This window comes from Ambystoma mexicanum, chromosome 9, assembly GCF_040938575.1.
Source record: "Ambystoma mexicanum isolate Mex_15411 chromosome 9, UKY_AmexF1_1, whole genome shotgun sequence".
Classification (NCBI taxonomy): domain Eukaryota; kingdom Metazoa; phylum Chordata; class Amphibia; order Caudata; family Ambystomatidae; genus Ambystoma; species Ambystoma mexicanum.
Window position 1 is genome coordinate 1,394,858,308 of NC_090931.1, and position 22,222 is coordinate 1,394,880,529.

Genomic DNA, 22,222 nt, shown 5'->3' on the forward strand with positions numbered 1-22,222 from the left:
GTCGGTTCACCCTCCGCCCAGTTTAATCTTGGGTTGAGGTCTGGGCTGATTTCCCGCGTCGCACTTACCTCGGTGAAATACAGACAGTCTGGCTTCCAATCCAAGATCTTAAGCAAGACAGACAGGTATGCAGCACTCTAAAGATATCACTCTTAACAGGTGCAGACTAACAGAAACTATTCTGATATTATAACTACCCTTTTCCCCCACTGCTATTTGCATTAACTATTGAGCCTTTCACATGCCGGATAAGGAATCCACATACTAGGACCCCCTCAAGTAATTTCATTATATGCTGATAATATAAAACCTATACTTGAAGAAGTAAACAAATTCACGCAGCAATCGGTATATAAGATAAACACAACAAAATAGGAGCTTTTCCCCCTAACCGACAACAACACCAAACCCGATGAGCTATATGGAATGCGACAGGCGGACAGCATACACGATGAGCTATATGGAATGCGATAGCCGGACAGCATATTTAAATACTTGGGTGTAAAGGTTGCACGCACACATACATTATTATATGAGAATAACCATGAAGACTACCTTACTATTTTGGAACATAAGCTGACTCTGTGAACTAAACACCCTATGTCATTGTACGGCAGGATTGCAGTACTAAAAATGGTAGTGTGTACCCAAATTATTATATTATTTTACCACCATCGCCATATGGCCTGGACGAAATTATTTTGATAAACTGCGGTCACTGGCAATAGTATACATTTGGGACAATGGTACGGCCCGTATGAAATGGGAATCCCTTATCGAACCATACAATAAGGGGGGGCATTGCCACCCCAGATTTTGGGCTGTAGTACCTGGCAGCTCAGGCGCACTATGCGGGATACTGGTATAGCCAAGAGGCCGACATAGCACACATGAAACTAGAGGAATATGGGGCAGCCCCAATAGATTTAAAGTCAGTAATTTTAGCAGATTGATATATAGAAACATGCCTATATGATCTGGTACGTGCCACAGTGGATGCATGGAGGAGGATAAACGACAGAATGGATAATAAATGGCATGCCACTGTGGAACTGTCCAGATCTCAATCTAACACAGGATGTTAGTGTCCAAATGGCGTGGGACCCACTGAGGGAAATGATCCTGGGGGATTTATATCCCGGGGGGGTAAATTTGTCACGCTTGAGAAGTTTAGAGATAAAATGGGCAACAACACACTGCGTACATTGCAGTACTACCATATGCGTGCATCCGACAAAAAGAAATGATCTCTGTTCCCATTAGAACCTGAAACTAACGACTGTGTGGATATGGTGGCACAGGGAAACTGTAGAAGAGGATTACTAGCCAGAATGTATACCAATGTACAAGACGGCACAGCCCAGCAAGAAGGTGTGAGATTGAAATGGGAAAGGGATACAAACAAAGTCATAGATGCAGTGAGATGGCAGGAATTTCTTTGAATGCAAGACTCTGTTTAATACATTTTAAGTGCTGAACAGACTACATTACATGCCGGTAGTGAAGAAGCGGACACTATACAATGGGCCCCATTACGAGTATGGAGGCAGCCATGGTGCTATTAGCGCCATGGCTGCCTCCATAACGGGCTCCAATACCGGGTTCCTGCAATGAGGACTTACCGGGTCATTCCGACATAGGAGGACCCGGTAATTCCTCCTTCCAGGAACCCATTCCCATTTGAGCCCCGATAGGGCTCAATGGGAATGGGGAGGGAGGTAATAACGGGCACATTACAACTGGCCCGTTATTACCTCCCTCTTCCCCTCGCGGGACCCGGAAAGGACGCCTGGTTTTACCAGGCGTCCTTACAGGGTCCCGCAAGGGGAACCTCATAATCAGCGCTCCCGTAATGAAGGGTGCCGGTCCAGTACCGGCACCCTTCATTATGGGAGCGCCACCCTTGTAATGAGGCCCAATGTTTTAGAACTGCACTTTAATACAGAGTTACTGGCAGCAAGTGGCTGAGAAATTGAATGGAATTGAACGGAATGACAGACCCCTCCAACACTCCTCCCCTTGAAATACCTGTTAGGAGATATAGGAAAGACAGATATAAAAATAATGCGATGTATAATTGCAAAAAAAAAATATCTTGCTGAACTGGAAATCAAAACATGCACCAACAATCCAGCAGTGGTTAAAGGAATTAACATTTGCTAATGAAAGAGAAGAGGGATATGTATGTACAGTGGCAATGACAAGCAGACCTAAAGATATATGGGGGCCATATCGAATATATATGAATAATCAACAGAATTGATCAAGAAAGACACTGTAATAAATGCCAGAATGCAGAAAGATGTTTAGCTTGACTGATGACACATGTCAAAGGAATATAATGTACCCATGTAAATATAAGTACCTGTGTAAGAAACAAATGTGATCTCTCTGTAACCCATTGCAAGCAAATAAAATAAAGTAAAGGAATTGATCTAAAGAAATACAAGTACTAGAATGCTGCATTGTCAGAGTGGTCATGTATGGGATTAAATCAAAGCCATGTAGTTTCGAAAGTCTCCAACAGTAAAGCTAAGTGAATCTGGAAGCAAGAAGGTTGTGGAAGGATATCCCATTTCAATTGCGTAACCCTGAAAGAGAAGCAAACTTAAAATATTATTTTGCACTCCATGGTGTTCTACGAATAATAGACTTTCAAGGGGAAAGAGACTTTATCGCAGAAGGAGCTGGTGTTTGTTCTGAACTGCATCCTCGTGCTGGAGAAGCCCAAGTGTGTGCTCAGCTTGAGTCTGCTGCCTTTCCCCATGCTGAAAACGTGGGGAAGGAAGGCCAACAGACTGAACATCCTGATGTATCATTTTGTGAACACTTCTTTCTTTTTCGTAACACTGTTTCCCACACTATTTGTATTTAGCGGTAAGGATTGGGAATAGGCTTATTAGTATAGGCCCTTTTATTTTGACAATACACCACTAGGACTGCATTGTTATTATTTGATTGTCGTAGCTTGCTTCCATTTGTAGATTAAGGATTAGATAGACGTTTATCAAATCCTTTTTGAAGTTCAATAAAAACCCTTGAACTGTGGTCACTTGTGTCTGTCTTACTGTTGATACCATGCCTTTCTTACACTCAACACTCTTAAATGTGTGCTAATACTTGTCATTAATGTTCTTGTGTTCAGAGGGATCAGAGGTATTTCTGCTGTATTGATTTATTCGAAGGTCTTGTTATACTGGGCAATCTGTGTCAATCTCCAGACTCATTCCCTCATTTACAGTGCACCAAGTATAACTGTTCCTGTGTGGAGACAAAAAAAGCATTTCAGATCCCAGAGCATACATACCTTTCCTCCCATTACTCCTTTAAATCTACATCATTGTGTAACCTCTGTTCCATCCTCATGGGAACACAACCCTCTGTATTCCAGGTACCTGCTGAGATCAAGGTGTCTTTATTTGAACTGCAAATCACGTTTCCATGTCTTTGCACCTCTCCTTGTTCTCCAGGTTGGTGTCTTCTTTGGTTTCTCATAGTTACTGCCCTGCTCTTTAGCTACCAGTCAAAACTTCCAACTTTCCTAAAGGCGCCTCCGGCATCCCTTATTCATGGCTCTACACGCTCTCTTGGATTATCTGCTACCTTTCCTGTGGAACACTTCAGACGTCAGAACCCCTCCAACAACTTGTGTTCTTTGGTACAAGCTGCAACTTAGATGCCGCCCAATCAATGTTAGAGTGTCTACAGCTCACAGCATTGTCTTTCCTCTCTTTCCTCCAGGCGACGGCCGTAATCGCCTCCGTATCGTCTCTTCCAAGTCTTCACAGCTTCTCCACTTCAGCTTTGTTCTGTTCCTTCCCCATATTTCCCAGGCTTTCACACATTGGTTGGGAGTCTCATGACCGGTTCTCACTGGTTTCATTGACCCACTGGTACTAAGCACCTCTTCACTCTCGTGCATTCTCAGTGTTTGACCTCTAGTCACATGATCCAAGGAGGGAAGGTGATAAATGATCAGGCTGCCGTACTGGACTTCATTTACAGTTCCCATTGGAGCTGTTTCTCTCCGGTAAATGTTGTCTGGACCCCTGGTTTAGCAAAGGTGAAGGCCTGTGTGTCAGCTTCCAGTAGAGCCTGCACGCATCAAATGAATCCCATTAGCATGTATTTGTGATGCAATAAGGAGTTTAATGTTTATTTGTGACACAATCAGGACGCACTTTGTCGGTTTGCACAGCTGCCTATCTGTATTTAGAAAACAGAGATGCCTAACAAACTTTTGTGCCACTTTAATTTGATGTCCCACCTTAGAACTAAATGTTATGTCGATCTTTCTCTCAAATCTCATCACTCTGGAAATCTCAATATCTTAGGCACGACTAGTGTCTCTGCTGATCACATTAATTAAAACAATTGGAGAAGCAGTTGTGAATATTGAATGCATCATCTTATTTTTTTCCTTTTTTGTACAGGGGGCTATCTATTCGCAAACAGCTGTCGCGAACTACAAGGAAATGGGAGAGGACTTTTTTAGAGGCTATATCGCCAAGATTCCCGCCAAGAGATTAGGACTTCCAGAAGAGGTACAAAAATGCTAAAACATCTGTTTGCCTTTTTTTCCTGAACTACACTACATCTGCATCGCATATAAATGTGCAATTGACTCAGCATATAGAAATATAGGATAGCAGGATGTGAGCACAGTTGTGTTTCTGCATTATGGAATCCTCTCCATAATATATAACCATTATTCTAATCTCTTCTTGGAGCTCACATGTGTGCTTCTAAGCCTAGTGTGTAGCACACAGGAAACATTCACCTTTATAGAAAGAATATGGAGCATTGAGGATAGGACTGTACTGCTTGCAGGCCTGACACTGCAGGAGTTCATGAGCCACAGAATGCCTCTAGCGAAGCCTGGGTTGTTGAGAGGAAAAGGTCTGCAAGCACTATGTGGAAGGATAAACCGCTGATGCAGCTTGCTCCCACTTGCGGGATCCACGCATATGAGAACCTGTATTTCTTACTAAGATGCCAGTCTGTACAACCACTTTCAGGGAATTAGACTTTCCACATAATGATGCCAAGATGGTGGACAAGTGTATTATAGCCTCTGCTAGCAGACCTGCAGCACAGACCGTTAGCTACTGTCACCTGGGGAATCTGATCTGTTTACATGGCGAATACAGCTGATTGTACCTTTTTGTATTGTATTGTATAGAATGTATTATATTAAGCGCAACATACGCCTTAAAACACCTTGGCGCTCCTCGCAGAACAGTTAAAAAAGCTTCACGAAAGCTTTACGAAAGGCAGAATGAGCAACTGTGGCTCGAAGAGTAAGAGTGAGAGAATTCCAAAGACCTGATGCAGCAACCGAAAAAGAGCGCCCACCAATGTGGCTATACTGAACCGCAGGGATTGACAGAAGACAAGCCCCACCCGAGTGCAAGGCACACAGGGGACATAAGGGTGACAGTTTGCTACACAATATTCTGCTACTAGGCCATAAAGAGCTTGGTGGACCAGGCAAAGGGCCTTGAAATTAATATGTTTGGCCACACAAAGCCAGTGGAAGAAACGTGGGGTAGAGATGGCCAGACTGGCGGCAGAGTTCTGCAGCATTTGCAAGCGTTGCAGATCATAAGCAGGCTGGGCAAGAAAAACAGTAGTCAAATACAGAGATAACCAGAGCACAGACAACTGGTGCCCGAAGATGTGTCGGACTGAAAGGAAGAACCCAACGGAGAAGTTTGAGTTGAAAATAGCCCTGTTGACAGACAAAGCTCACCTGAGGTTCCATAGACAAGGATGACGTAAGCTGCACTCCGAGGTCTTTAACAACCAAAACCGGCATAGGAAAGGAGCCTAGAGAGGCTGGCCAAAATTCAGCAGTCTACCGAGAAGACGAGAAGTGCGAAAGGGAAGCTGTGTTTTCTGCTGCGCTCCACTATACTCTGCTCATTGGATTCAAGCTTCTACGTTGCTCATTGGATTCAAGCATCATCTCTGATATTTGTATCCAAGCATTTCTACCACAGACCCTGTGGACTGCTTCTACAATTGGATACCTGGACACGTGGACTGGCGCTTTACAGCATCACAGACTATCTTGAGTTTTTTTTGTGTCCCAGTTTTGGGTTTTTTGTTTCTCCTTTCCCACAGACTGATCTTCCCGGGCGGCCACCCTTCGCACCTGTTGCATACATCTCAGGTCAGCATGGTAGCTTCCAGAGAATACAGGTCTTACCTCTACTCTTCGCCTTTAAAGAAGACATTGCAGGTAAGGCCTGTCGTTGAAAGGTTGCGATGCCAACGAGATCAACGGAAGATGGAGCAGGTCCAGGAGTTAATAGTGGCAGTACAAGGTCTGACCATGGAAGTTCAGAACCTGAAGATTAAGACAGAGAATGCTGTCCTTCACCAAGCGATGGCTGCACGAGAAATCATCATAGAAAACCTTCCGTCTCATCATAGAAAACCCTCAGTCTCGTGGGGCCACCATCGAGCAGTACCAGGGTGATCCCAAGAAGTACAAGGAGTTTGTGGATGCCTTTACAATGGCATTTGACTTCCAGTAAACAGCATTCCCAAATGACCGTGCCAAGTTTTGATCTGTAAATTCACATCTGTCAGGATGTGCCCTAGCCTGGGCCACGCTACTGGTTACTGCTGAGAATCGTGTTTTGAAATTATTTCCAGACGTTTTTGGCAGCCTTTGCTGAGATCTTTGACAGGCCAGAGCTGACCTACACAAAGCAGGACACCCTACTGGATTTCACCATAGGGAACCAGGACGTTCTCACGGATACAACACTGTTCAAACAGCTGGCTTAACAGACCACTTATCCAGAAGAGCCATATTTCAACTTGTATCGCAGAGTTTTGTTGGAGGAGTCAAAGGAAGAACTGTCCAAGCTTACGCGACCGGCTTCCTTCAACGACCTAGCGAAATTGGTCATCCAGATGTATTACCGCAAACAAGAACATAGACAGTAGAAAAGGAAGACCCGAAATCCAGTGCCAGTGCCTGTAGTTCCCGAATCAGTTCAAAAGCCTGGGCAGATGGAAGAAACCATGCAGATCCGTGTGGCCCGTGGCCCGTTAACCGATGATGAAAAAGCACCAAGGGGCCTCTGTATATATTGTGGATCCTTGGGACATCTTGTGCTTTCTTGTCCTCTTTCCCCCCATCGAAGGGTGGGAAACAGCAGCCCTCGTTCTTAGGAGGGATGAAGGTGCGGGACACTTCAAGCAGTAGTCCCAAAGTTATGGGGATGACACCCCAAGGAGACAAGAACTGCCTCCCATTATTCTTACTTGAAATCACGCTTCAGTATTCTTCTACGCTCATCCTTGAAACCACGGCTATGATAGACTCTGGGGCAGCCGGTTTATTCATGGACAAAAATGTGAATACCATGCATTTATTCTGCACTCCTGCAGCGTAACACTCACTGTGTCTGCTCAGCTCTTGAACTTATTCAGCCACGCCGTCCAGAGTTTTCAATCCATCTGCTCCTGTAAATGGAAAAGAGGAGAACAGGAGTTATTAAAGCAACGAAGGCCTTACCTGCAGTCTAACATTCCGGCCTCGCCTTCAGCTTATTCCCGGACCGCTGCATCTGCAGAGAAGAAGCAGAGAAGAAGGTGCCCGCACGGGCATCTACACTCACCTGGGGTCGGCACCCTCCAGGAACTTCATTGAGCAGTTCTTCCATCATCTTCCTGGAATTGCGCCGCACCTGCAGAATAGAAAAGACACAGCAGGTTAGTCACGCACAGTAAAGAAAAGCTATACAAACATTCAGCGCGCCTCGCGTAGCGCTATACTCACCTGCAAGAAACCTGCTTAACATTGTAAGGAGAGTCAATCCTTCATCCGAAAACCGCTCGACACTGCTCCTGAAAGAAAAGAACAAAAACTAGTTAAAACTTGGGTGACAAAGACTTTAAGCATCTACTCCAAGCAGCCATTGGAATAGAGACTCAATCCTTCATTCGAAAACCGCTCGACACCGCGCCTGAAAGAAAACGACAAACACTAGTTAAAACTTGGGCGACAAAGACTTTAAGCATCTATTCCAAGCAGCCATTGGTATAGAGACTTACCTGCTTTCTCCGGTTCTTTCAAAATCAGCAACCTCCATCGGTTCAGTGAAGTAACTTGATCTTGGGAAAGACTGTACATACCGCGCCCCTGCTAGAGATTGCAGGACGGAGAGCCCACCTTTTAAAAACCCAAGGTGAGCCAGAGGAAGAGAAGGGAATCGGAAGGTGGTGAAGCCAATCCGTCACCATTCAGTTGGCTAATATCTTGTTTCGACATTGCAGGCAAACGCCTCCTGAGGTGAGAACGAAGGGAAGACGTGGGCTAGCACCATCATTTAAGCAGCCCAACGCCAGTGCAGACATCATCCTTCAGCCACGAGCTACGCCCCCGTGGAGACCAGGTGAGCATGACAGAACGCAAAGCCTTACCCAAATTCTCTACCTGGGCGTCATGGAAACCTCGGAAACCGATCAGCTAGCCCAGCTTTTGGGGGAACGCAGGGCCGAGGTACATTAAGCTAGACAGGAAACCAATGCCTTGAGAAGAGAACTGATTGTAGCCAAGAATCGCACTGACGATCTCGCCAGACAGCTGCTCCAGTCACAGGCGGGGCAAACACCACTACCGGGGTTGGGATCAACGGTACTCACTGCATCAAGCAATCTAGTTCAGGTGGTCCTTCCAGGAGCTGTACCTTTGGCATCCCTAGAACGATTCGCAGGAGACCCAAAAAGGTATGTGGTTTTTATGAATCAGTGCCGTCTACATTTCCTATGCAGGCCAGGAGTTTTCCAAACGACCAATCTAAGGTGGCCTTTGTACTTTCGTACCTCAGTGGCAGTGCTGCAGACTGGTCGATACCGCTGGTCAATCGGGATGATCCCATCTTGCGAGACTTCCAGAGGTTCCAACTGGATATGGAGAAGTTGTTTGCCCGCCACTCCCAAGGTCAGGCATTGGATAATGAGCTTTTGTCTCTGCGTCAGGGCACCCAGGATCTGCTAACGTACATCGCAACCTTTAACAGACTGATAGTGGAAACTGATAGGCCGGATGACAAGAGAACACCGCTGTTTTACTGCGGTTTGAGAGGGGAGTTAAAGGACGTTTTAGCTCAAGTGGTTAATCCACCCAGAGACTGTGTCGAATACATAGACTTGGTGGTCCAGCTTGATCATAGACTGCAGATTCGTAATGGACTCTCGGGTATATTTGCGCCCAAAGGGCTTCCAGGACCACCTACGTGTCTAAACCCATGCAAATTGGAGAGGTGCGAGGGCCGTTATCCAAGGCTGAAAGGGATAGGAGAAGACAACATCAGTTGTGCTTGTATTGCGGGTCAGCTGGCCATTTCCTCCGAGAGTGCCCAGTGAAACCACCCAAAAAGGCAGTAGGGGTTGCTGGCAAGGTTGAGGCAGAGTCAGAGCCGGAAAACATCTCCGCCCGATAAGCGTATAGGTCCGCTTGTCGAGCGAAAAGAAGAACTCCCAGACCTGTCACCTAGTTTTGCCCATGATCCTCATAAATCACCAACAGCCGTCTCGAATGCATGCAGTCAGAGCATATATCGATAGCGGAGCCATTGGAAATTATGTGGATCAGGATGAATCTTCCCCTTTGCGAAAAGGCAACAACAGACTTAGTCACCACTGTCGATGGAACTGAAATCGCTTCGGGCCCGGTAACGCACTCTACGACAGAGATGACACTTTTGTGCCAAGACGGACATCGGCAAGCCATCATGTTTGATATAATCAAGGCTCCACAATTTCAAATAATTTTGGGAATGCCATGGCTAGAATCACACAATCCTTGCATCGACTGGCTTGCTAAGAGGCTGACCTTCTCAGTCGAATGTGCTCAAACTTGTTATCAAACTAAAGAACCTTTGGTCACGGGAGCGACAACGATCATGAGCCTAACTAACCCATTACCTCCGGTATATCAAGATTATCAGAATGTTTTCTAGAAGGATCAAGCCAACACGCTTCCCCCGATAGATCTTACGACTGCCAGATCGACCTTATACCAGGCGCACAGATTCTGTGTGGTCGAATCTGTGCACTCACAGAACCTGAGAACCTGCATTTAAAAAAGTATCTAGACCAGTACCTGGCTAACGTTTCATTCACCCGTCCAAGTCCCCGGCGGCCTCACCCTTATTCTTCGCGCCTAAGAAGGAAGGAGACCTTAGGACTTGCATCGATTACCGCGCATTGAACCAAGTCACTGTAAAAAACCGTTACCCCTTGCCTCTGATTCCTGAACTATTGGACCAAGTTAAAGATGCCCAGATTTACAACAAGTTAAACCTCCGCGGAGCATACCACCTGGTACGGATTAAGAAAGGGGACGAATGGAAGACCGACTTCCACACCAAATATGGGCTATTTGAATACCAAGTGATGCCTTTTGGCCTTTGTAACGCCCCAGCGGCGTTCCAGTATTTCGTGAACAACGTTTTGCGAGAGTTGATTGATGTGTGTGTCGTAGTATACATTGACGACATTCTGGTATACTCCCGTTCTGAAGAAGAACATGTGAAACATGTCCGTGCAGTTTTGGACAAACTTCGACAACACAGATTATTTGCAAAGCTGGAAAAATGCTTCTTCCATGTTAGAGAGGTCGAGTTCCTTGGATTTGTCCTAACTCCTCATGGTGTACGCATGGATTCGCGAAAGGTTGATGCCATTCTCAATTGGCCTTCTCCAACCTCAATTAAAGGAGTTCAGAGTATGCTCGGATTTGCGAACTTCTATCGTCGTTTCATTCCAGGCTTTTCGCAACTAGTGCATCCCATCATCTCTCTGCTGCGCAAGAACAAGCGTTTTCAATGGTCTGAAGAGGCTGAGAAAGCCTTCCAGGAGTTAAAACAAAAATTCATATCAGCCCCAATCCTGAAACACCCTTGTCCAGATCTACCGTACGTGTTGGAGACGGATGCTTCCAGCTTGGCAATGGGAGCGGTCCTCTCACAAAGAGACCCCGAAACTGGTCAACTTCACCCGGTGGCCTTTTGGTCACAGAAATTTACGGCTCCCATTCTGAACTATGCTATTACGGACAAGGAACTGTTGGCCATCAAGGCGGCCTTCAAAGCTTGGCGGAATTATCTCTTTGGGGCAAGGCACACGATCACGGTAATCACTGATCACCGCAATCTACAGTACCTGAAAGTGGCAAAGGCTCAATCATCTCGCCAACTCTGATGGGCATTATTTTTTGCTGAATTTGACTTTGTAATTACTTACCGACCTGATTGTGGAAATGGCAAGGCGGATGCACTGTCCCGTATAGGGGTAGACGAGGAATTCACCAACCCCGACCCAGTGCCCATCATCCCCGGTGAAAAGATCCTAGGAATTACAATGTCTCTAACGTTAGATGACATCCAAGAAGAAATCACACATCTCATTGATTCCAACACCCTAAAGGATTGGCCAACCAGAAGTGCTCACCACTCAGTCTCAAACCAATTACCATATTTTCGACGACGTCTCTATCTGCCAAGCAAGGAACTTCAGGAAAAGGTCATCTCAAATTACCACAAATCGTTAGTAGAAGGTCATCCTGGAATCGCTAAGACTGACGCCAAGATCAAGCAGCATTTTTGGTGGCCAACATGGCATAAAGACATCAAGCAATTTGTATTATCCTGTGGAGGTTGCGCTCAAAACAAGGCCCAGAAATCTAAATCACCAGGCCTGCTACAACCATTAGATATTCCACCTACACCTTGGCATACCTGATCTCTTGATTTTATAACGGACCTTCCTCCTTGTAACGGATTCAACATAATTTTAGTGGTGGTGGATTTGTTCCTTAAAATGGCCCATTTCATCCCACTGAAATGTTTGCCCTCAGCTTCAATCCTGGCTAGAGAATTTCTAAAACAGATGAATACACGGATTTCCTTCCATCCTGATCTCAGACCGTGGCAGACCGTGGCAGCCAGTTTATCTCACGTTTCTGGAAGAAATGTTGCGAGTTAGCTCAAATCGACGTAAGACTTTACACCAGTCACCATCCCCAAACTGATGGTCAGACAGAGAGGACCAACCAGACTTTTGAGCAATATCTCAGGTGTATGTAACATCAAACGGAAAGCAGCTGGAAGGATGTTTTATGGATCACCGAGTATGCCTATAACAACTCCCTACACTCCAGCACTGGTCAGAGCCATTTCTATACATTATACGGGTTACACCCACGAACTTCCAATCTTGACCCGTCTCAACTTCTGGAAATGCCAGCTGTGAGAAGCTTGTACTCTACCATCACTCAAGCCTTTAAAAAAGCGACGGACCATCTAAAACAAGCTAAGGAAAGATACAAGAAATCGGCTGACGTGCATAGAAGAGAATCTCCAAGATACCAGGTTGGGGATGAAGTCTGGTTGTCGTCAAAACACATACCAGTGAAAGGAACCCATACCTTCAACCCCAGATATTTAGGTGCATACATCATTAAGGCCATTATCAATCCGGTAGCTGTGAAATTGGACTTGCCTCCACACATGAAGATTCATCTTGTGTTTCATGTCTCACTTTTGAAACCAGTGCAAACTGGGACACGAGTTTTGAAACCTCCGAAACCGATCACAGTCAACAGGGAACCTGAATTCAAAGTTAAGAAAATCCTGGACTCAAAATCATCAAATCAAAACTATTTTACTTAATAGACTGGAAAGGATACCGACCACATGAAAGATCGTGGGAACTTAGCGAACACGTGCATGCTCCACGGTTGCTAAAAAGGTTCCACCGCAATCACCCGAACAAACCAGGACCAATGGGTGAACCCGCCATTAGGGGAGCTTTGGGGGGGAGTGCTGTCATGGTCCATGCTCCAAAACCCCTGAAACTGGTGAGCCCATCCCGGACACTGGCACCCTTAAGTGCTTATCAAGCCCCAAAGGAGTACCCTAGAATCTCCTGGACTCAGTCCTGGCGCCATTGGCGCCAGGCTCATAGTATGTGTTGAACTTCATGGGACTATATTCTCAGTTTAGTGAGGCTGAGCCTTTCTGTACAGGGTGTGGTTGTGGGACTATTTTACCTGAAGTGGCAGGGTATGGCTAAGGGACTACTTGCCTGGAACTACTTGCAAGGCTATTTAAACTGCACCCTGCAAACAGAACACGATTTGCGTTATTCTGCACTCCTGCAGCGTAACGCTCACTGTGTCTGCTCAGCTCTTGAACTTCTTCAGCCATGCCCGTTCAGAGTTTTAAATCCATCGGCACCTCTAAATGGAAAAGAGGAGAACAGGAGTTATTAAAGCAACGGAGGCCTTACCTGCAGTCTAACATTCTGGCCTCGCCTTCAGCTTATTCCCAGACCGCTGCATCTGCAGAGAAGAAGCAGAGAAGAAGGTGTCCGCATGGGCATCTACACTCACCTGGGGTCGGCACCCTCCAGGAACTTCATTGAGCGGTTCTTCCATCATCTTCCTGGAGTTGCGCTGCACCTGCAGAATAGAAAAGACACAGCAGGTTAGTCGCGCACAGTAAAGAAAAGCTATTCAAACAATCAGCGCGCCTCGCATAGCGCTATACGCACCTGCAAGAAACCTGCTCAACATCGTAAGGAGAGTCAATCCTTCATCCGAAAACCGCTCGACACCGCGCCTGAAAGAAAAGAACAAACACTAGTTAAAACTTGGGCGACAAAGACTTTAAGCATCTACTCCAAGCAGCCATTGGAATAGAGACTCAATCCTTCTGTTACCGATTACTGGATCCTTATACTAGGTTCAATGGATCTTTATCAAACCCCCGATTAAATAGGTTTGGAGGTCTTACCTGAGCAGACTGACATTTTCAATGGGAAGCAAATGTTGAAATCAAGAATCTCCCCGACCAACGCGCCACCCTCTTACCCGGTAGGAAAACCCAGAGCGAGAGGTACGCGCCAGTCAGGGAAACCCTCTGGGGAAGAAAACCCTGGTCGAGCGCGGGATCCGAAGATTGGAGTGTGGTTCGCAGGCTGATGTCACCAATTCAACGTGCGTTGAGTGTCGGATGACTTCTTCTGGAGAGGGAAGAAATAAGAAGCGAAGTGATGAATAGCAGAAGTACAGAAAGGGAAACGGAAAACAGGTAAGAGACTAATTCCCCTGACGTCTTAACCAGCCGGATTGGAAATACCAGGAGAGAAGCCGAGAATACGGGACACAGAGAGGGCGACTGGAGCACAAGTCTGTCAGAAGGAAGTAAAGGTGAGTAAGCCCGTAGAATCAAAATCCCACAAATACTCGAAGAAAGGTTCAGATAGGGACTTGGACGGGAGTTTTAATATTACCCGGAAGACAGTAGCTCGAGAACTCAAAAGCGGCGTTTCAGTATGAGACGCAAGATGAATCCGGGGGGTTTGTGTATGCAAAGAATGCTGAGTAGAGAATCAGGAAAGTTAAGAGAAAAGGGGTTAGTAATGGTCAGAGGTAAGAGGTTTCTGCTGAGGATTGGAATTGCCTAGTTGCGAACTCACGGAGCATCCGCTAGAACAGTAGCGACGCGAAGAGTTGGAAGTCTCCGTGTCCTATGAGGAGTCACGTGAGCGGTACGCCGTACCTCTGGCGAACGTGAGAGGACTGGAACGGTGATTGCAGAACCGTTCGCACTGCGATCTGCCATCTTGAAGGTACCACTCCGAATGGAGCCACAGAGCCGGCTTCTGGACCAAAGAGACCAGGGCTTCGTGAGTGTAACAGTATGCCCCCTTCTCCTGGGAGGCGACCCCGGCTTCCCAGGATGTAACCTAAAGAAACGTCGGACCAGTCGGGGAGCATGAATTCCTGAGGCTGGCTCCCAAGTTCTTTCTGCAGAGGAGTACCCCTTCCAGTCCACCAAGAACTGTAGTTTCCCCCTCCGATAACGGGAGTCACAGATACTGGCGACTTCATATTCTGGGCCAGCATCGGTAGAGCTAGGAGGAGGAGGGGTACGGTCTGACCGGTGAAATCTATCCGGTACTGTCAACCGAATCTGGGAGAGGTGAAAAACAGGATGAATTCGGGACCATGACAAGGGCAAATCGAGATTCACTGCCGCAGAACCGACCATCGGCAGGATCTTGAAGGGACCGAAGAACCTAGGGGATAGCTTAGAAGGGACCAAGTGCCGGGGAAGAAAGCGAGAAGCCAACCAAATCGTATCTCCCGGGCTTAATGGTGGGATGTCTTGGCGATGTTTATCAGAAGTCCGTTTGGCTCTATCTTGAGCAGCTCGTAAAGAGACTTTAGCCAATTTATGTCCTTCTTGTATTTCGGAAATGAGGCCATCCACTCCTGGACAGTTTGAAGGGGATAAGGTGACAGAAGGCACAAAGGACGGATGAAATCCATAAATACAATGGAAAGGGCTAGTATGAAGGGCAGTATGAAGGGCATTGTTGTATGCAAATTCGGAAAAGGGTAACAAGTCCAACCAATTGTCTTGGGCAGCTGATACGAAACACCGTAGATAGGTCTCCAAGGTTTGGTTAAGGCATTCCGTCTGTCCGTTCGTCTGTGGGTGGTACCCCGAGCTGAGAGCCCGCTTGATTCCCAAGACTTGGCAAACCCTTTCCCAAAATTTGGAGGTGTATTGAGGGCCCCGATCGGAGACCACTGTGTCCGGGAAGCCATGTCTGGAGAAGATTTCCGAAAGAAAAATCTTAGACATTTTCCCAGCCCCCGGCAGTTTGCTCAAGGGAGTAAAATGTGCCAATTTCGTAAGATAATCTATGGTGACCATTATGGTGGTCTTGTTGTGTGAGGGAGGAAGATCTACTATAAAATCGGTAGAGATCACTTGCCAAGGTTTCTCTGGAATTGGCATCCGGGTGAGCAGCCCCAAAGGTGGGGTCCTGGGATTCTTAGATTGGGAACAAACGATGCAGGCTGCTACATAATCCTGTACATCATTGCGGACTTCTGGCCACCACAAATGTCTTTGCACTAGGTCTAAAGTGCCTTGAACGCCTCGATGCCTAGCGGCTCGAGAGTTGTGACACATTCGTAATACTTCACGCTGCAGCTCTAAAGTAGGAATAAAAACTTGTGATTTGTGAAAGAAAAAAGAATCGTTCTGGCTAAGATGGTAAGTACTGGCTATCTTTTTGCAGTTGTCTAGGTTAGAGACCGACGCAGTCCTCAATTCACTTAAGAAGTCGGTGGTGACAGCGATGAACCTTGCTTTGAGAAACAATTGTTCAGAGCTGAATTGGGAGACTGGAGCGTCCTTACGAGAGAGAGCATCCGCCCTCTGGTTTTGTTTTCCTGGAAGTATGGTGAATTCGATCCGGAATGGAAGTAAAAAATATGCCCAACGTGGTTGTCGACTATTGGTTGTATGTGCATTCTGTAGGATGCTGAGATTTTGATGATCTGTACGTACCACTACAGGAAAGGGTGAACCAAGTAACAAGGGTCTCCACTCTTCAAACGCCCTTTTTATAGCCAGCAATTATTTTTCGAGCACTGAATAGTTCTGTTCCGAGGCATTGAAGGTTTTAGAAAGATATGCAACTGGTCTTTCATCTGCTTGGTCGGTTTGTTGAAGTAATACCGCGCCTAGAGCATGATGAGATGCATCAGTTTCCACAAAAAACTGTTTATTCTGGTCGGGGGTTATCAAACAGGATGCAGAAGTGAACAAGGATTTAAGAGTCTGAAATGCGGATTCGGTGGATTTATCCCATGCAAACGGAATTCCCTTTTTTAACAGTCGAGTAAGGGGCAGAATGATATCCGAAAAGTTAGGGATGAATTTTCTGTAAAAATTAGCGAAACCTAAAAAACGTTGGATCTCTTTAATGTTAGAAGGGATAGGCCATTCAACCACAGCGGAGACCTTTTTTGGATCCATGGAAATGCCTTGGGCTGACATCAGAAACCTGAGATAGGTTACCTATCTTTGGTGAAATTCGCATTTGGATGCTTTACAGTAAAGCTGATTTGACTGCAGTCGTTCGAGTACAGTTTTTACATGTATCAGGTGTTCTTCTTGAGAGGAGGAGTATACTAAGATGTCGTCTAAGTAGATGATAACAAAATGGAATAGAATATCCGCGAATAGATGGCCCATGAAACGCTGGAACACGGCAGGTGCATTCACCAATCCAAAAAGCATGACGTGATATTCAAAATGCCCAAATGGGGTTCGAAATTCTGTCTTCCATTCGTCTCCAAGGGCAATACGGATGAGATGGTAAGCTCCGCGAAGGTCCAACTTAGTATAAAAGGAAGCTCCTCGAACTGCCTCCAGGATGTCTGGGATTAATGGCATAGGATATTTGTCTGCCACCGTGATCTTGTTAAGACCCCTGTAGTCGATACAAGGTCGAAGTGCATTTGTCTCCTTTTTTGGGATGTAGAAGAGAGAAGCTCATGCCGGGGAAACCGACTCGGTAATGAGCCCGTTCTTTAAATTGGTTTGGAGATATTCTTTAAGGACTACCTTTTCTTGTTGGGAAAGGACGCACATTCTCCCAAACGGGATGGGTTTGTCAGGAAGAAGTTCAATGTGACAGTCATCTCTTCTATGAGGTGGTACAGTAGGGAACTGGGGATTGGAAAACACAGACTGATACTTGGAATAGCATTCCGGAACAATCTCCAAGTTGTTTATTGAGGATACTGGTGAAGGGATCGAGTTTTCAGTCGGAATGGAGATGCCAACTGATTCCTTGGCTAAACAGTGGCTGACACAGTATTCCGAGCCGAGGAAGAGAGTACCTGCTGTCCAATTTATAAAGGGGTTATGCCTCCTTAACCAGGGGAGACCCAATATAATGGGGAAATGGGCTGCCTTGATTAGATCGAAAGTTATGGTCTCTTTATGTGAGGCAATTTGACAGACAACAGGTTCTGTCTGTTCTCGGATAGGACCGGAACTTAGTGGGTGTCCGTCAACTCCTTGGATAGGAGTGATCATCGCTTTCGGTATACAGTTAATTCCTTGTTTATTGGCCCATTGATCGTCAATGAAATTCCCTGCAGCTCCACAGTCTATCAGAGCAGGTACGTTCTGTACCATCTGCGAGTGTAAAACGAGAGTAACAGAAATAATAACCATATTCTGAGTGGTTGCCACCGAGTCCACATTTACAGGGATTCTCTTTGGGGAATCAGAATCTTGCACCCCTACCGTTGTTCCCCCTGCGGTAAGGCTTTGAAGTTTCCCGACCCCTTAGCTGGAGTGCGTCGGGGAGGGACTAAAGGACAATCTCTTAACTTATGAGATGAGGCTCCGCAATACATGCATAGCCCCAAACTCTTTCTTCTCTCTTTCTCTGCTGCCGATAGGGGTCCTCTCACTGTTCCTATTTGCATAGGTTCGTCAGAAGCTATAGGTTTATTAGTTACGGAGGGATAATCGAGTTGGGATCGTATGCCTCTAGTCTTCTTCTTTTCATAAGAACGTTCATGTAAGCGGTAATCGATTTGCATGGTGAGTGTTATCATATCCGCTAGATTTGCCAGACGAGGTACCTTAGCTACCTCATCCTTTAGTTCTTCCGATAGTCCTCGTCGGAATAAGGTGAGCAACCCATCATCTGGCCATCCTAACTCAGAGGAAAGCTGTTTGAAGAGTGTGATATAGGTCAGCAGGTCTTTGTTGTCTTGTCTAAGATCTAACAGTCTTTCTTGCGTGGACACCGAGATCTCTTGTCTACTGAACATTGATTTCAAACTGTTGGTGAAGGCAGAATAAGAGTCCAAGATCACATTATTAGAAGTCACTAAAGGTGTAGCCCAGGCCAAAGCAGGTCCGGCCAAATGTGAAATCACAAAGCCAACCTTATCTTTGTCCGTGGGGAAGAAGCGGGACTTAAAGGTAAACTGCACAGAGCAGCTATCAAGAAACTCCTTAAGTTTGTGTGGATCTCCGTCAAACTTTCCTGTATTCAAACTTACTGGGGGAGAGTCTGAAAAGGCACGAGTAACCTGTTGTCGTAATTCAGCATTATCCTATTTGAGAGCCTGCATCTCTAAGGACATTGTTTGAATGGCGGCAATAAGTTGTTGCATTTGCTGTTCCATTTAATATCAGTCTGCCGTAGCCTTTATTCGGGCGTCGCTAACTGTTACCGATTACTGGATCCTTAGAGTAGGTTCAATGGATCTTTATCAAACCGCCGATTAAATAGGTTTGGAGGTCTTACCTGAGCAGACTGACATTTTCAATGGGAAGCAAATGTTGAAATCAAGAATCTCCCCGACCAACGCGCCACCCTCTTACCCGGTAGGAAAACCCAGAGCGAGAGGTACGCGCCAGTCAGGGAAACCCTCTGGGGAAGAAAACCCTGGTCGAGCGCGGGATCCGAAGATTGGAGTGTGGTTCGCAGGCTGATGTCACCAATTCAACGTGCGTTGAGTGTCGGATGACTTCTTCTGGAGAGGGAAGAAATAAGAAGCGAAGTGATGAATAGCAGAAGTACAGAAAGGGAAACGGAAAACAGGTAAGAGACTAATTCCCCTGACGTCTTAACCAGCCGGATTGGAAATACCAGGAGAGAAGCCGAGAATACGGGACACAGAGAGGGCGACTGGAGCACAAGTCTGTCAGAAGGAAGTAAAGGTGAGTAAGCCCGTAGAATCAAAATCCCACAAATACTCGAAGAAAGGTTCAGATAGGGACTTGGACGGGAGTTTTAATATTACCCGGAAGACAGTAGCTCGAGAACTCAAAAGCGGCGTTTCAGTATGAGACGCAAGATGAATCCGGGGGGTTTGTGTATGCAAAGAATGCTGAGTAGAGAATCAGGAAAGTTAAGAGAAAAGGGGTTAGTAATGGTCAGAGGTAAGAGGTTTCTGCTGAGGATTGGAATTGCCTAGTTGCGAACTCACGGAGCATCCGCTAGAACAGTAGCGACGCGAAGAGTTGGAAGTCTCCGTGTCCTATGAGGAGTCACGTGAGCGGTACGCCGTACCTCTGGCGAACGTGAGAGGACTGGAACGGTGATTGCAGAACCGTTCGCACTGCGATCTGCCATCTTGAAGGTACCACTCCGAATGGAGCCACAGAGCCGGCTTCTGGACCAAAGAGACCAGCGCTTCGTGAGTGTAACAGTATGCCCCCTTCTCCTGGGAGGCGACCCCGGCTTCCCAGGATGTAACCTAAAGAAACGTCGGACCAGTCGGGGAGCATGAATTCCTGAGGCTGGCTCCCAAGTTCTTTCTGCAGAGGAGTACCCCTTCCAGTCCACCAAGAACTGTAGTTTCCCCCTCCGATAACGGGAGTCACAGATACTGGCGACTTCATATTCTGGGCCAGCATCGGTAGAGCTAGGAGGAGGAGGGGTACGGTCTGACCGGTGAAATCTATCCGGTACTGTCAACCGAATCTGGGAGAGGTGAAAAACAGGATGAATTCGGGACCATGACAAGGGCAAATCAAGATTCACTGCCGCAGAACTGACCATCTGCAGGATCTTGAAGGGACCGAAGAACCTAGGGGATAGCTTAGAAGGGACCAAGTGCCGGGGAAGAAAGCGAGAAGCCAACCAAATCGTATCTCCCGGGCTTAATGGTGGGATGTCTTGGCGATGTTTATCAGAAGTCCGTTTGGCTCTATCTTGAGCAGCTCGTAAAGAGACTTTAGCCAATTTATGTCCTTCTTGTATTTCGGAAATGAGGCCATCCACTCCTGGACAGTTTGAAGGGGATAAGGTGACAGAAGGCACAAAGGACGGATGAAATCCATAAATACAATGGAAAGGGCTAGTATGAAGGGCAGTATGAAGGGCATTGTTGTATGCAAATTCGGAAAAGGGTAACAAGTCCAACCAATTGTCTTGGGCAGCTGATACGAAACACCGTAGATAGGTCTCCAAGGTTTGGTTAAGGCATTCCGTCTGTTCGTTCGTCTGTGGGTGGTACCCCGAGCTGAGAGCCCGCTTGATTCCCAAGACTTGGCAAACCCTTTCCCAAAATTTGGAGGTGTATTGAGGGCCCCGATCGGAGACCACTGTGTCCGGGAAGCCATGTCTGGAGAAGATTTCCGAAAGAAAAATCTTAGACATTTCCCCAGCCCCCGGCAGTTTGCTCAAGGGAGTAAAATGTGCCAATTTCGTAAGATAATCTATGGTGACCATTATGGTGGTCTTGTTGTGTGAGGGAGGAAGATCTACTATAAAATCGGTAGAGATCACTTGCCAAGGTTTCTCTGGAATTGGCATCCGGGTGAGCAGCCCCAAAGGTGGGGTCCTGGGATTCTTAGATTGGGAACAAACGATGCAGGCTGCTACATAATCCTGTACATCATTGCGGACTTCTGGCCACCACAAATGTCTTTGCACTAGGTCTAAAGTGCCTTGAACGCCTCGATGCCTAGCGGCTCGAGAGTTGTGACACATTCGTAATACTTCACGCTGCAGCTCTAAAGTAGGAATAAAAACTTGTGATTTGTGAAAGAAAAAAGAATCGTTCTGGCTAAGATGGTAAGTACTGGCTATCTTTTTGCAGTTGTCTAGGTTAGAGACCGACGCAGTCCTCAATTCACTTAAGAAGTCGGTGGTGACAGCGATGAACCTTGCTTTGAGAAACAATTGTTCAGAGCTGAATTGGGAGACTGGAGCGTCCTTACGAGAGAGAGCATCCGCCCTCTGGTTTTGTTTTCCTGGAAGTATGGTGAATTCGATCCGGAATGGAAGTAAAAAATACGCCCAACGTGGTTGTCGACTATTGGTTGTATGTGCATTCTGTAGGATGCTGAGATTTTGATGATCTGTACGTACCACTACAGGAAAGGGTGAACCAAGTAACAAGGGTCTCCACTCTTCAAACGCCCTTTTTATAGCCAGCAATTATTTTTCGAGCACTGAATAGTTCTGTTCCGAGGCATTGAAGGTTTTAGAAAGATATGCAACTGGTCTTTCATCTGCTTGGTCGGTTTGTTGAAGTAATACCGCGCCTAGAGCATGATGAGATGCATCAGTTTCCACAAAAAACTGTTTATTCTGGTCGGGGGTTATCAAACAGGATGCAGAAGTGAACAAGGATTTAAGAGTCTGAAATGCGGATTCGGTGGATTTATCCCATGCAAACGGAATTCCCTTTTTTAACAGTCGAGTAAGGGGCAGAATGATATCCGAAAAGTTAGGGATGAATTTTCTGTAAAAATTAGCGAAACCTAAAAAACGTTGGATCTCTTTAATGTTAGAAGGGATAGGCCATTCAACCACAGCGGAGACCTTTTTTGGATCCATGGAAATGCCTTGG

General features: G+C 46.3%; 1 long non-coding RNA gene across 1 annotated transcript in view; it reads left to right on the top strand.

Annotated features, from left to right (window-relative positions):
- The first annotated feature begins 4,432 nt into the window (after positions 1 to 4,432).
- The window catches only part of LOC138489807 (uncharacterized), a 134,695-nt gene continuing 116,905 nt past the window's right edge, over positions 4,433 to 22,222 (top strand). Inside the window, exon 1 of the long non-coding RNA XR_011274916.1 lies at positions 4,433 to 4,544. This is a non-coding gene — a long non-coding RNA (uncharacterized lncRNA). The remainder of the gene's footprint in view (positions 4,545 to 22,222) is intronic.